This window comes from Colias croceus, chromosome 25 (genome assembly GCF_905220415.1).
Source record: "Colias croceus chromosome 25, ilColCroc2.1".
NCBI classification, from domain to species: Eukaryota; Metazoa; Arthropoda; class Insecta; order Lepidoptera; family Pieridae; genus Colias; species Colias croceus.
This window is the reverse complement of record NC_059561.1, coordinates 1306488-1321245: the sequence shown is the minus strand read 5'-3', so window position 1 is coordinate 1321245 and position 14758 is coordinate 1306488. Positions and strand designations below refer to the sequence as shown.

Here is a 14758-nt window from a genome sequence, read left to right as displayed (position 1 = left end):
TCGGCACGATATCGTGAAATGTGCTAAAACACCAACAATACTAACAAGTATTATGTAAATAATGAGATTTACTGCAGTGCATTTGAGTGCAATACACGTGCGTTCTACATACATTTCTGACCCTTTAGATATTCCGTCATGAGATAAATGTAATGATGAGCTTTTGTCTTATTTTACTATATTATAATATGAGTATACTACCTACTTAAATATATAGGTGCTTAGTACTGAAATATTGTTATTGATGAGCAATAAAAACAAATATGTCTTAAACTTATTTTTAATATTTTTAAATTACTCAGTTCATGTATAAGTAATTTACTATGTTAAATAAAATAAAATGCTTTATTTTAATATTATTTTATTCTTCATTTTTATATTATAATGTTGCAAAAAATAAAAACACTTTTTTTGCTATCCATACCCATAATAGAGCGGTATAAATACGGAACCAATTTGATATGAGGCAGATAATTATGTGGACAGACGTACTCCATTTTGCGTTCTGCGTGAATGATAATAGAGATGGATTTAGCGTGACTAAGTGCTTTAGCTTAAGAGCTATGCAAAGAAAGATGTATTACCACGTTTTATTTTGTTAGAATATCGAATTATAAAAATTAGGTCGGTATTTTTCAAATATATGTGATATTTATGTAATTAAATATATTTCTATTAATTTTAATATAGGTACATAGTTTTCTGTCAATCTTTGAAAATTACGATTTTGATTTTTAACGTTTTGTCGTACTAATATAGAAAATTTGAATATACTTTTATTCATTTATGTATTTCTATTGTTTAATACCTATATTTCTTTAGTCGTAGTTATTGGCTGTCAGTACATCGTTTGAATATCGACTAAAGCTTCATACACAAGTGATAACTGCGTTAAAAACAGCCGACTTCAACCTTGCACTTGCAAAATTTACAAATACCTACAGACAAAAATGCTCATAAAATAAAAACTACTGGGCCTATCCGAATAAAATTTTTATGGGACCAATTCGACACCATCCCGCATCGAACAAAAAAAGAATCACGTAAATCGGTTCAGAAACCTCGGAGTAATCGGTGTACATACATAAAAAAAATATACCGGCCGAATTGATAACCTCCTCCTTTTTTTTGAAGTCGGTTAAAAAATATTTTATATAGAGCATTCTTTTCAACAGCTCTAAGACTACAACTCAAACTTATAACTTAGTACCGTTGATAGGTCAACATTACATAAGCGTTTGGGTAAGTAACCGTTTTATTTTACAACTATATAATTGTCCGTTACATCACTTTCGGTACAGCTTTTCTCACGGTACACTTTTGGACATGATTTTGATTTTCTCAACAAAGTTAATAAATCTGTGACCTTAACTTTACTTATTTAATTCACTTAATCAAGTAGTTAAAAATATTATCATTACATTAGAAACATAGATGATAAATTAATTTTCATTTTGCTAATTATTTTACTACAGCCTACTACAGCGAAGATCCAGAAATAGACTAATAGAGTAACATCTTATTAAAAAATTTAATTATTTAAACTTGAAATCGTCTCTATGTATTTTGGGATTTTTGTTACAGGAAGAAGTGAGTGTATTCTACACTATTCTGAATAACAATTAAAAAATGTTGTAGTTTTTAAATCTTTAGCTAGGCTACTTATAATTTTATCGGTGGTGAGCGACATTATTACAATATACTTAAAAGAAGACGTCATTTCAACACAAGAAAAAAAAAACATTCTTACAAGACACAAAAAACAAACTGACATGCCTCAATATTAGGACAAATTATAATCTAGTTTATCAGATCTTGTTCAGCCGTTCACTAGAAGTATTCATACAAAAAATCAATTAATTCAAACCACACCTCGGTCATTGGCTCGGTATTTGTAATTTAATGAGGTTGATTATGGTGCGACTTGCGACTTGCGACTGGTGACTTGCGACACGCAACTTGCGACTTAAAATTGCGGGAATCGTAATTCATCGAAGAAGAATGTAATATGCATATGTATATTTTTCTTCTTTATTTATATCTATTGATATAAGAAACGTGAAGATATTTGTTAATTTTAAAGCGTTAAAAATATGTGAAACTATAAAAAATCGATTTATTGAAGATAAGCTCCACATGAAGCAAATCATTTAATTTCGTTGCAGATACATTCAAAAGCGTTTACATGTATTATTTCTCCACTCAATGCCGGAATGTATATTTTTCATTGATATATACATATGGAGACGACACCGCCTACATCACTTATGTTGCGCTCAACATACGCTATATGGCGTAACTGCACGCTCATTTTTTATTTGTTTTAAAGTGAAACGCATCAAATATGCCTTCGTGTGTGTTACGATATTGCACACAAATAATACGGAAAAGTGCAAAGGAATTACTTTCATCGGTAAGTACCTAACTAACTAGATAATATTTTTAAAAACTTAGAGCAAAAAAATGGCGCACAGATTTTGTTCGTGGTGTCTCCTCCATACGAAGTAATATTATCTCAATGATATTTTTATAACATTTTACACGTTTATATGAAAACACATGGTATAAACACCATAACTATGTCGTGACTTAAAGTCGCATAATATGTTTTTCCTAAACACAACACTATTCAAGTTTGACAGATATAATGTCTGTCACCCTGACAGATATAAGCTTTAACTTGCTTTAACATGTGATATTAATAACTTAGAAGTATTAAGAAAGATTATGTTATTACAATTTTTTTACCCTTGAGGTTGAGACGTTTAATTAGAAATTTAAATGAGACCCAGGATAAAAAATTGTAAGGCGTAAGCACTTTCGTGCTTCGATACTCAAACTCAAACATTTATTTATTCAATTAGACTTCTTCTAAAAGCACTTTTGAATCGTCAGAACATATTTTTTGTATAGCCATTTTGCTACTATATTATCAAACTATTAAATTAAAATATAACGGTAACTTTACCGTTATATGTTTTCTAATCAAATTCACGTCATTTTAAATAATAATAATAATAGATTCTTTATTTGACAACAGAAAAAATATACATGTACATGCAATTATGGGATAACTTACATATAAGTAAAACATAAACCGTAGGTACAGTTAATTGCGCTATTTAAACAATGTCTCCTTTACTAGGGAATGTCCTGTGTTACAGGAGACATTTATCCATCCCGAAAAAGTATGTTATTTAATTAACAAATCCTCCGTACTTCATCACCCCAAATTTGCTTAGACCACCACCTTCGTATAACCTTTAAGAAAGTTCTAGACATTTCCACATTGACAATAATGTAACAATTATAACTTTCACCGTCGCAAGACAATAGAAGCATGGGCAATTGTCATGCCGGCTAATGTTACGGGTAAGTAAAATCGGTCACTTTTCATTTTGTCTGGCGAAAGTGTTTGTGACGTAATTATATACGTACACCGTGACACGTTTTATAAAATTATTGTCACATGTTTTTGAAGTGAAACTTCTTTAGACGCGTTGAGACTAAATTTCAAGGTCGCGTCATGGCAATGCCGTCATGTCATGGAGTAAGGCGACGATTTTGGCATCTTTGAATCTTTCAAAGAAGTTTCACTTCTGAACCGTGTGCTCGGCACAAGCTATTTTAACTAGTTTTTGTACGCGGTTTTTCTTGAGGTTATTGGCCTTTTGATGAATTGAAATAAAAGCTCTTAGTAAAAGCTTATGTGCGTTGATTTAAGTTTTCTAATTAGGTAATAAGCCTATTAACATATGTCTATTTTCTCAACACATATATCTAGAACCATAACATATTATTTCTAAAATAAAAGCGTATCTACACCACACATAAAATAAATGAATTATAGACGTAACATAACCAATCAATTCTTGTATCAAATCGATTTTGTTTCTGCGTAATATACCTACATTATATCTGACGTAAGCAAAATACTGAATATTAGCTCTATCGGAATTGTATACTTGTATAGTAAGAAAGATTTTTTTTTCGTATCAAAAGGTAGGTAGGCTAGGTAGTTAAAATAAATGGTACCAGTATCTAGAATTAGTTTTCTGTGTATGTGTAGGTACATTGTCTACGCTTTTTTTCTTTTTTGGAGTATCTCTTTACTTAAAACAAAGTATAATGAATAGCAAAAAAAAAACAAGCAATGTCACGGGCGGAAGTTAACATTATATTGTAAATGATTTTCAATGTAAGTTTATCTTAATGGCTTGTTAAACATTTTATGTATCCTAAAACTAAAGTGATTTTTATTACATCATTGATATTATATAAGGTGACCTCTGAAGTTTGATAGTGGAGATGCAAATACGATTTTGCGTGTGATAGAAAAAGATAGATGATATCTGAAAGGGGCAAAGTTGATAGTTTTTATGCGAAAGATTTGAAAAAATATCGTCTAGTAATAACCTTTGTTCTTTCACTTGCTCTAGTTTCTATTCTTTCTCATAAATAATGTATATTAATAATTATGTAACAAATAAAAGCATAGATGTATATTTTACTAAGAAAGCATATGGCACAATAGAAAAAATAATCGATAAACAAAATTAAGTTCAAAATATATTCGTCACAGAGATAAGTCATTCTAGTTTGAAAAATTTCAATATAAGTCTGTGCTTGTTATATGACAAGTACCTACACATACTTTTTGATACTCTTTTTAGGTTCATAAATAGCCGAAGCTCCATGTATATTAATCGCTTGATTTCCCTTTAAATGCAGTTTTATTTATATTTTTATGCTCAGAACGAGCGCCAAATGCTGTAAGCTGTATTAAGTTACGCAGCTACCGGTTTCCAATGTAATAGTATCGGTAGATAATAAAACAAAATGGAGATTGCTAAGGGCAACTACAGTATCTGTTCACTATTTTCATCTTTATGATATAGGTTTAATAAGTATCCTTTGGTGGGGTAAAGGGCGGATTTCACATTTGTTTCAAAGTTCGATTTTGATTTCTTGATTTATTTAGTTACGAAATGGGATTTAGGTTATAATTTTTTATTCCTTTTTTGACTTTAACCTTGAATTACGGCTCTATGTATGTGTAAATTTAATGAGTAGGCAAAAAAATAGTAAAGTACGCTTGATGTTATTGTTATAGTATTGGCCGTTTCATTGGCCTAACTTACATTGTCTATGTGTAAAGAGCAGTTGATTGTTATCAAAACTATTTTAACATAGAGATTTTACAAAAAAAAAATCATAGAGACGTTGCTCGCACCGTCTAGTCCATGTTAAAAAATTGACATTCACGTCTAATTTTGTTTTAACTGGACATTTCACAAAATGCTAGATATATAACTTGCGCTACAACAGTCTGATATAACAGCTGTTGCAAGCACAGTTAGAAATCTTGCATTTCAGACGCCGCCCACATTTGACGCCTTTCGACATTATACATTGTCTTCTAGTAATATTTTTGTGAGCTTTTGTAAGCTATGTAATGTACTTGAATAAAAATAAATATAATTGATTTAATTTTTTAAATAATTGCCGCGATTTTTTTCATTACCATTGATTTTATTTTTATTTGATATCACTATATAGGTACGTATGTATCCGTTTAAAATTTTATACTTTAAAGTATGTACTGTTATTAATATTTATCTTATATATAAAAATGAATGCAAAATGTGTTGGTAAGCGCATAACTCGAGAACGGCTGAACCGATTTCGATAATTCTTTTTTTATTATATTTCTTGAAGTACGAGGATGGATCTTATGTAGAGAAAATGTAAACATGTACCACGGGCGAAGCCGGGGCGGACCGCTAGTTGTTAAATAAAGTTTAATCAAATGTTAGATTTTGAGTTTGTTCTCGAGTTAAAGTTTAAGTTTGAGTTCTAAATCGATTTCTAGTTTTAGTTCAAATTACTAGTTTAATTATTAGTTAAATGTCAGTATTTAGTACCCATCATAAAATTGAACACAGTAAACTGTCCTTAACCTCAATGTTCTTAAACGATTTATCTCATTATATTTAAATTACGTATTAATTGTTATAATTACCAATACGAAATCGAGATAATTAGACAATCAAAATTGTTGCAAAATTTAATTGCTTCTATACTATTAAGGTTTAGAATTATTTAAATTTTACTTGTTATACTGATATAAATGCGAAAATCTGTCTGTCTGTTACGCTTTCACGGCTAAACTATTAACTATGAAAATAGAAGAAAAAGTATAGTATAAAGTCAAATATAAGTTATTGTTTTAAATTTATCTAAAACCGTACAGCAGTTCATGCGGGAAAGCTCTGGTAGCAAACAGACAGCCAGAAGATGTTTTCGCTAATTAATACTAGCTTTAACCCTCTGCTTCGTTCGCATAGTACGTGAATTAAAAGCTTATTAATTCATCCGTTATATATCCTTAGGTCTACAGGGTGTAATCGTTCAGTGTGCACAGGTGATTACTCCGTAACTATTGCAGTTATCAAAAAACTTTAAACTGATATCGAAAGCCCTTTAGCTAATGAGTATGAAAATAAAAACTTCAAAAAAATAAAACGGGAAATATCCAAAAATTTTACATCAAGCACGCCCATTAGTCCTGTATAGCCTTCCTCGATAAAAGGAATATCTAACACCGAAACAATTTTACAAATCGGACCAGTAGCTCCTGGGATTAGCGCGTTCAAACAAACAAACAAACTCTTCAGCTTTATAATATGTATAGATTTCTTCCATGTAGTTTTAGAGGTTTCGTAGTATTCTATATCTAAAGAATTGGTACTATTAATATTAAAACTTTTAACAGTAACTTAACAATAGGTGTGAATAAAATATTACATACAAAAGTCAATCAATCTCACATTATTTGCTTACAATAGCATTGAAAGGTGATCGAATAATAATAATTCATGCCTCCATTCAAGGATATTACGACATCGAGAAATAACGGTTTTAAATCGTGCTTTATTTTGTTATTTTGTTTTTGGTTCGTCTTTGTAGAAACTGTTTTGAACAGTGTATTATGATAATTCAACAACGCTTCTAGCAAAAGTGTTTATAAATAACTAGCTGTGCTCCTCGGTTTCACCCGCATTGCTCCGCTCCTGTTGGTCTTAGGGTGATCATAAATAGCCTATAACCTTCCTCGATAAATGGGCTATCTAACACCGAAATAATTTTTGAAATCAGACCAGTAGTTCCTAAGATAAGCGCGTCCAAACAAACAAACAAACTCTTCAGCTTTATAATATTGGCTGTAGTCTGTAGTATAGATTTGTCTATTTCACTAGGTTTAGTGGCTCTAGGCTCGTGCCGACCTCATAATTAAATAAATTTATGACATTTATATTTATTTCATTATACCTATTATTTAAAACGTTACATTGAATCACAATCTCAACAGGAATATGAGGGTGCAGGGGGGTTAGACAAGTGGCTTTCGTTTAGCGTCGTTTGATAGAATAGATTATGAATGTATGAGATTGACATAAGCTGTAGATAAATGTATCGACAGCTTACGTCAATCTCATACATTCATAATCTATTCTATCAAACGTTACGCTAATAGAAAGCCACTTGTCTAGGGGGGTAGGCCATAATTTACCACGCTACCCAAACGATATATTTGTTTCATCGGACAATGTAATTCGTTGTTTTCTTTCACCTTAAAATAATTAACGTAGGTACCTCTAATCACGTGAATGCATCTGTAACAAAAACATTTAATTTATTAATATGTGTAACTTAAATATTTATACTAAAAATCATGACTAGCTGAAATCAGCTTCATTCGCATAACATTACTGATAACTAGTATTTATTAAGACTGCAAAATTTCATCCAGATTGGTTCAGCCGTTTTAGCATAAATATAACTATCGACTACTCAAATATCAACATCATTTAAATCATGACAGCAGAACAAATCGGTGACAATCTATTTACTCAATTACGCATTTCTAATATACTAGCTTACCGCATACTAAAACCTTCCTCTTTAATCACCTTAATCTTTAACAACCGCATCAAAATCCGTTGCGTATTTTTAAAGATTTAAGCATACATAGGGACAGAGCAGGCGAGTTTGTTTTATACTACGTATTGGTAGTGAAGTAGGATTAGTTTAGCTCTTTCTAAGCTGTAAGACATAGTTTTTAAGTCAGTGGGCGTAACAGTTTTTTGAAGGACACAAATAAGCCATAGTGAAAGTGGCTAACAAAGAATTGTCTAGATTACAGCGAAAGCCGAGCAACGACGGATGAAGAAACTAGTTTGTTCCGAAAGTGAAGGTGTCCTAGATAAACACGTGGCTATTTGACTATGAATTAAATTACTGGATGCGACTTTTAAACAATGACAAATAATAATTATGATTATGGAAAGAAAATTACTATTAATTTATGTCTACCACAATTCTGATTACAACGACACTACATAAGACAAAATCTGTTATTTGGACTGTAGGATGTGCTAAAGAAACATACAAAGAAACATACATTCGAAAAACATAGCCCTCCTTCTCAATTGGTTAAAAACACGAACTTGATAAGTTTGAATTAAATCTATCATTTTAAAGTGTTTCACAAATTCACAATCAAGTCGGAGTCGATTACATACAAATATACAGGTGAAGCCAATAAAAGCGTGTTAAAAATACTACCTACCTAGTATTACAAAATATAGAGTAACTCTATCTGTTTGTCTCTTCTCACCGCAACAACTGAACGGATTTTGATGAAATTTGGAAGAAAGGATAGGATAGGTTTTATCTCGGAAAACCCACGGGTTTTCCTTTATGAAAAGCGAATGCGAAGTTTGTTCGTTTGTGTTTCTGTTACGTCGCAACGGAACGATTTTATCATATGGTTGTGTCTGGACTCTGGAGATAATTAGAAAGCCATAGATAGAAATCGCAATTTATCCTTTGACTACGCCTAGTAAAAGCATAGAACGTAAGTTCCGGTAAAAAACCTTTTTTGTGTTCCAGCTTGTAAAACTAACCTAGGCAAACATGCTCCATTATCGAGAATGTGTGCTACTTATAACCAACAAATAATGCTCTTACCAGATCTTGACATATTTTTTGGATCTCTCGCACAGTATAAGCATAAAATTATTCACAGTTTTTCCAGTAGCGTATAAAATAATGTAGTATATTGATTATGTTTTTCTTTAGTTTATGTTTAATTGTATAAGTCTTATTAATGCGAATGTTGTGTACACCTATAATTGATAAATACATCAGATACAATTAATTAGATAATGTCTTCTTATATATAATGTAATGTGTATTTATTGTTGTGTGTTCCATAAATTAAATAAATAAATAAAGTTATAAAAATAACGTTCTTTTATCAATATTAAGTACACTGTACAAATGAGTTAAAACGAATCTGATTAAAGACCAGATTCTCCAAAAAGTAAGACACATCAATGAATAAAGAATTAAGCATACTGAATCAAAACCAACAGCGTATTATCAAAGTAAGGAAGAACATTTTACTATCGCGATTCAACAGGAGTCGACACTGTGTAGGCGTCATCTATTTTCATTGATCGAAGTTACTTGTATCAGGGACTAGCGGTCCGCCCCGGCTTCACCCGTTGTACCTACATAATATTTACGTTTTCTCTACATAAGAACCATTCTCGTACTTCAAGGAATATAATAAAAAAGAATTATCGAAATCGGTCCACCCGTTCACGCGTGATGAGGTGACCAAGGAAAACCGGTTTTTATATATATAAATAACGTACCTATTCAAGGGTGAAACAAATTTTGAAACCCATTGTTCCTATGCTTTATAAGTAGATATAGATATAGTAGATTACTAGATAACTTAGTAGTAACTTCTTATCCGAAGCTTTCGCCCGCGGTTTCAGTCTGTTTTGTCTATAACCTAAATTATATACCTTTCTTGAGAATCTATGTATTAAAAAAACTTGGTCCCTATCGCACACACGATCCCATACAACCTACAGGTCAATGTCAACTGGTTATATTCAATATATAAATAAATAATCCATCAAATAAAGTTCATTATGATAACCTTATAAAACAATAGTTTTCGCAATAGATATAATCTGTAATGAAATGGATGTTTGGGACAATATTATCCGGTTTCTGATTGGCTAATTTTAATTTAGAACGCGGGGTGGACCAATGAGATTAGAACAAATTCGGTCAAGTGCGATCTGGTCACGAATTAATTACGATTCGTTTTTTAATTGTGGCTATAATTAAAAGTATTTCATGCTTATTTATACAAATTCTTATTGATATAATAATTTATGCGAAAGTACCGATGTTTATTTGGTTGTCTGTCTTTCCCGTCGCAATGGGTAAGTTTTTTGGCATGAAGTGTTTCTAAAGATAGTTAGGAAGCTAGAGATATATCTGACTATATCTTCCTTTGACGGCGTCTGCGAAGCCGCGGGTAACAGCTAGTTATGAACAATTGGTCATCTACAAATGCTTCAAAACAAATTAATAAGCATGAAACAACCCTTTAGTTTTATATAATAAAAAAAATTACTAACAACTAAATATTTTTTATCGAACCCACGATCCTTAAGATGATATCACCACGGTAACTACTTCCTTTAACCGAATAATTAGACACGCAATTTGAGGTTATGTTTAACACGCTTCATTTGATCACGATGAGTTTGAACTTGGCGAATTTTTAAATAAAACATTATTAAAAATATATGTATTGGTGGTGCTTGAACAAAAATATCATTCAAATTTCATATTATTTCTCTTTTGTAGCTACTAATTACTAAATGGATGGTAGGTTTTGTAAATATGTAGTTTCTTATTGCGTTGAGAGAAAACAATAAAAAAAATTAAAAATTTCTTATGTATCGTATTATGTCTATAGTATTGCTTCTCAACGAGTAGATTTGTGTGTTTTTTATAATGAGGCTCTTATTATATACTTTTTTATCATACAGAAGGAAAACTAGTTTAATATAAATAATTAGTAACATTCGATACAACGCAGATGTTTAAAAATATTAAAGCAAAAACCTTACTGACGTTATCAGGAAATACATTGCAATCATCATTTATAATTTATAAGTTGATCACGAATTTTACTAACGTATGAAATCATCAAAATAATAATGATTTTCAAGTGAATTATTGGTGAATCAATAATTGGGAATTTGGACTCAAGTTTTATAGATGCATCACGTTGAGATAGAAGCTAGGGTGTATAAAAAAAATGCTGAAGTTATAAAATATATCCAAGTTCTGAAATTTTATGACATGAATTGAGGCTAATATTTAATTTTTTAGCGTTATCTTTGATTTTTTTTATTTTTTTCTAGCTGTGCATTTGGTTTCATACTTTCAAATATTCAAATAAAAATGTAGAAAGTATGCAAGAGCTTCGTAGTATATAAATTTATAGATTACTAGCGGTCCGCCCCGGCTTCGCCCGTGGTACATGTTTACGTTTTCTCTACATAAGAACCATCCTCGTACTTCAAGGAATATAATAAAAAAAGAATTATGGAAATCGGTTCAGCCGTTCTCGAGTTATGTGCTTACCAACACATTTTGCGATTCATTTTTATATATAAGAAGATTTTAGTATATGACGAGCTTTATTCCTTGAAGGATGTGTTATTTATTAATAATCACATAAATAATTATCTAAGTTCCTAGTTTAATAGTTTTTATTAGTTAATGCGTTATTGAACATCACGATCTCTTAGATAGGAAGTATTTAAACATCTTACAGAAATACGTAATTTTTTACTTTGTACGGTAGTTACGTTTTTTCATTTATTAATATGTGCGGTAGTTTATTTAATAACCACCTTTAACGAGCTCATTTTTTTGTATTTGTAATGAAGTTTAATATTTTCTAATGGGTATGTCGCTACTAGATACCTTCTTAAATGGAATAATTGTTGTAGTGATTTTTAACGTTACAATATATTTGCTGTTTTTCGTATTTTGTATATTTTTGAAGTGAAACTTCTTTAGGCGCGTTGAGAGTTAAATTTCAAGGTTGCGTCACGGCAATACCGTCACGTCATGAAGTAAGTAAAGGCAATTTTGGTAACTTTGAATCTTGTCAAAGAAGTTTCACTTCTGACACGTGTGCTCGAAACCTTTTTTTTTCAATATTTGTACCTATTTTTTTTTATTCGTATGAAGGCACTCCAGCCTAACGACGTAAAGAAAAAACGAAATGAAAGAGAAAATGAAAGACAAATCTTCTAAAACGAAACAAACAAATCAAATATAACTATATTAGGTATAGACAAACAAGACTTTCCATATAAAGAAAAACATTCACACCAATACATAGCAACTGTAATACCATAGATGGACATCAAATTAGGATCTTTTAAGTTTTTAACACCTCTTCTTTTCTGTAATAAACTCTCAAACAAAAAAAAAAAGTGTAGATACGTGTACAGACTAGTGTACACACGTAAGAAGAGAAACTTCTTTATGACCTTATTTTTCAAAAAATAATTTACTATATGCAACTTTACAGAAATACGTCAATCACGCGTGGTAGGAATAAGAAAAAGATGGCGCGTAACGGAAAAATGTCACGCGTAACGAAAAAATGACTAAATTTTTTTCCAACCCCGATAAAGAAGTTTCACTTCAATGAATTAAATTTCTTTGAAGATTTTGCCTTCCAAGTTATCCAACTTATATAACCTAAGTTGAGGTCAAAAAACACATTGATTTGCTAGTAAATTGTTGTGAAAACCACATCTAATGCAATAATTGACCATTTTACAGAGTCTAGTGTTTCGAAGGTCTTAAATTGTCGAGTAATTAAATTATAGGTAACCTGGCTGTTTCTAATTGTCTCACGGATTAAAAAAAAACGATTTATTGGTGTTATTGATTCGAATAGTATTTTTTTTGACTAGCAATTTGCATGAGCTTTTTTGGATTTCGATATCCAATCAAGTTTTAGCTTTAAAACATATTTTTGCAAAAACTATAGGTAACTATAGGTACAATACTGGTATTTTCATCTGCAATTTTTATTTTTGAAAATTATTTGTAAAATTAAAATATCAAAATGTCTTAGTTTTATAGTTTCACTAGCTTACCGCCCGCGGCTTCGCCCGCTTTGTCTAAAACCTAATAAATTATATACTAAAACATTCCTCTTGAATCACTCTATCTATTCAAAAAACCGCATCAAAATTCGTTGCGTAGTTTTAAAGATTTAAGCATACAAAGGGACATAGGGACGGAGAAAGCGACTTTGTTTTATACTATGTAGTGATACATAATATTAGTCAGTTTTTAAATCGGTTTTGAAACTTTAATGTGTGTAAACTAAAAAGTCGGGTCAAAAGAATCATCTATTTTCCATAAAAGGTACTTCAAGAGAAATTGTACACAATGTGTGCATTTCAAATAAAACTGTACACGTGAAAATGGATCTTATTCCAAATTATTAAAGGCTTAAATCGCGTGTATTATTATTGAGTTGGAAAGTATTCTTTTGTCTTTTCTTTGTACAACTTAACATACTTTGTTTTGTGTCTTTTGTCGTTGATAAATTTATTTTCTTTGTGAATGTTATGTGCATTTGTGTCGTAATATTCTATGCATACAAATGACAAATAAAAAGAACTGTATGCATGTTTGTAATATGATATAGCTTTTAAAAATACATTTGAAATTATTTATGATATCTCATAATAATTTAATGAAAACAATAATTTAAAAAAGTTCGTCTCTGTGTTTAAGCTAATCTTTGAATCACTGGACCTATATTGATGGATTTAATGGATCTATAGGTACAAGTAAGTAGTTAGCGAATGTTATAAACTATAAAGCATACTTGTTCTACTTTTATTTGTAAAAAGGGAAAAGCGCGAAAGTCTAATGAATGTTAGACCGTCGCCGTCGCAAAGCCTTGAAACGGCTGAACCATTTATGATACCATTGTATATAGATTAATTAACATTCAAATCAATTTAAGTTAATAACGTTATAATCTCGCACCATATTATAGTTATAAGATAATTATTACCTTTGTTAAAATATTAACTTGCCCTAAAACCGAATAAACGCTAAAAACAAACAGACAAACACACATACGAGCGCATCACAAATTTATTTAAGCCTATGTCAATATTACACTAAGAAACAATCTTTTACTAAAGTATAATTAACAGGAATTATTATGTTTGGTTTAACCGGATTTCCAGAAACGAGGTAATGTAAATTTATAGTTTACTTATTAAAGAGCTAGTATATTTACTAGCTTACTACTCTCCATGTGGATAGATAAAAAAGTAACTAATCTATCTCTTTGCTATATTTCATCTCGATTGGATCAGCCGTTTTTGTTTGCGAGAGCATTTCTTATACTTAAAGCTCTGTAGTTAAAGCTCTGTAGTTAAAGCGCTAATAGTTAAAGTTCTAAAAGTTAAAGCTCTAATAGTTAAAGTTCTAAAAGTTAAAGCTCTAATAGTTAAATTTCTAATTGTTAAAGCTCTGTAGTTAAAGCTCTGTAGTTAAAGCCCAGTAGTTAAAGCTCTGTTGTTAAAGCTTTCTAGTTAAAGCTCTGTAGTTAAAGCTCTATAGTTAAAGCTTTGTAGTTAAAGCTCTGTAGATAAAGCTCTGTAGATAAAGCTCTGTAGATAACGCTCTGTAATTAAAGCTCTGTAGATAAAGCTCTGTAGTTAAAGCTCCTCATAAATGTTTAATATTAATTTCATTAATGTTCAAAATATATCCAGACCTATTTTTTTTTTTTTTTTTTATTCTTTATTTTCCAAGGGACTTT

General features: G+C 30.6%; 1 protein-coding gene across 3 annotated transcripts in view; it reads right to left on the bottom strand.

Annotated features, from left to right (window-relative positions):
• Window positions 1-14758, bottom strand: part of LOC123703156 — an 86074-nt gene that overhangs the window by 58667 nt on the left and 12649 nt on the right. The window contains exon 2 of one of the 3 annotated variants that reach the window (XM_045651065.1): window positions 7657-7676. The exons of the other annotated variants lie outside the window; for them this stretch is intronic. The gene's annotated coding sequence lies outside the window, so the exon portion shown is untranslated. The remainder of the gene's footprint in view (window positions 1-7656; window positions 7677-14758) is intronic. 3 annotated transcript variants of the gene reach the window in all.